A 2,195-nucleotide genomic window follows, 5' to 3' on the forward strand; every position below is an offset into this window, starting at 1 on the left:
CATCTCTTTCAGAATTTTCCACAGTTTATTGTGATCCACAGAGTCAAAGGCTTTGGCATAGTCAATAAAGCAGAACTAGTTGTTTTTCTGGAACTCTCTTGTTTTTTTGATGACCCAGTGGATGTTGGCAATTTGATCAGAGCTGTACAAGAGGGCCAGACAGCATAGGGCTTTGTAGGCCATGGTAAAGATTAGGTGAGTGATATGAAGAGCCATTAGAGAATTTTAAAAAGAGAAGTGACATGATTTTAGTCAGTTTTTAAAATGACTCTGGCTGTTGTACTGGGAATAGATTTGGGGCTGGGGGTGAGAGGTATTGGGACATGAAATAGTGAAAGCAGAAGACCAATAGTTAGTAAAGTGGTATAATAATCCAGGCAAGAATGATGGCTTGCCCAAGGTAGTAGCTATGAAAATGGTGAGAAGTGGATATATTTTGAAGGAAGAACTGATAGTATTTCCTGACCAGAGGAGAGGTGGAGCATGAGTAAGAGAGAAGTCAAGGATGACGTCAAGCCTTTCAGACTGAGCAACTAGAAGGATGAAGTTGCTGTTAATGAAAATTAGGGAAGGCTGTGGAAAGGAACAGGTTTAGGGGAAAGATCAGGAGTTTCCATTTGGATGTGTTTCTTTGACATGTTTAACAGGCCATTAGATATTGGGAGCTAGAGTTCAAATGCGAGATCAAAGCTGGAGACATATATTTAGGAGTCATTAATGGACATATAGTATTTAAAGTCATGACCCCAGATGAGATCAATCATCAAGGCAGTGTGTGTGGATAGAAGAGAGAAAGGACTGAAGATAGAACTCTGGGACACTCCAAAGTTAAGTACATAAGACAAGGAAACAGCAAAGGAGATAGAAGCAGCAGCCAGTGAAGTAGGTAGGATTACAAGAGAATAGGGTCCTTAAAGCCAAGTGAATAACATGTTCTCAGAGAGTGAGCAAGTGGGTCATATACTGCTGATTAGTCAAGCAAGATGAAAACTGAGAGCTAGTCATTAGATTTATTAACATCACAGTCACTGGTTACTGTTGAAAGCAATTTCAGCACAGCAAAGTGAAGAGAGAAGAGGGAAAGGGGATAGTAAACAGCTCAAACATAGGCAACTCTCTAGAAGAGTTTGCTAAAAGGGAAGAAGAAATATGGAGCAGTAGCTTGGGTGGAGGGAGTAAAATCAAGAGCAGGTTTTATTTTTTCTGATGGATGCATGCTTATGCATCTGATGGGAAAGAGCCAATGAGAGAGGGAAAATGATGTGGGAGAAAGAGGGGAGAACTTCTGAAGTGATGTCCTTAAGTTAGCAAGGAGGCATGGATTCAGCATAAGAGCAGAAGGGCTGGCCTAAGACAGGAACAATAAGTCATCCAAGGCAGGCAGAGCATGCAGGTGAGAAGTTGAAAGGGTGGGACCTGGTGGAAGTTTTGCTCCCATTGCTTCAATTTTCTGAGTGAAATAGGAAGCCAGGTCATGAGCTGAGAATGAGCAAGGAAGGAGAATTAGAGGCTTGAGGAGAGAAGGAAAGATGTGAAATAGACATCTAGGAGAGTGAAAGGATTAGGGAAGTGTAATACCACTACCAACTTATACTACCACAAGAAGTATATGACAGCACCAGTCTCAACACAGCCTTGACAGGAGTGGGTAGACTAATCTTTCAATATTTTCTAAACTGTTAGGTTAAAAAAAAATCACACTGCTCATTTAATTTGCATCTCTGATCACTAGTGAGGTTTAACACCTAGTCATATTATTGGCCACTCTAGTTCCTCTTTTGTGAATTGTCTGCTTCTTTCCTTTGCTCATTTTTTATTTACTAGCATATTAGTATTAATATTTTCCTTCATAGGTTTGTATGAATCCTTAAGATAATAAGGGTGTGAGATAGTAGAAAACATATATTGTTCTCTGACCGCAGTTCCTGGCATGCTGCTGCTGCTAAGTTGCTTCAGTCGTGTCCGACTCTGTGCGACCCCACAGACGGCAGCCCACCAGGCTCCCCCATCCCTGGGATTCTCCAGACAAGAACACTGGAGTGGGTTGCCATTTCCTTCTCCAATGCATGAAAGTGAAAAGTGAAAGTGAAGTTGCTCAATCGTGTCCCACTCTTAGCAACCCCATGGACTGCAGCCTACCAGGCTCCTCCATCCATGGGATTTTCCAGGCAAGAGTACTGGAGTGGGTTGCCATT

General features: G+C 42.0%; 1 protein-coding gene across 1 annotated transcript in view; it reads right to left on the reverse strand.

The window, feature by feature from the left end:
* FAM120C (family with sequence similarity 120C) overlaps window positions 1-2,195 on the reverse strand; it is a gene marked incomplete at its 5' end in the record, with an annotated part of 124,500 nt that overhangs the window by 69,211 nt on the left and 53,094 nt on the right. The window lies entirely within an intron of this gene.

This window comes from Bison bison, unplaced genomic scaffold (genome assembly GCF_000754665.1).
Source record: "Bison bison bison isolate TAMUID 2011002044 unplaced genomic scaffold, Bison_UMD1.0 scf7180017864227, whole genome shotgun sequence".
NCBI lineage: Eukaryota > Metazoa > Chordata > Mammalia > Artiodactyla > Bovidae > Bison > Bison bison.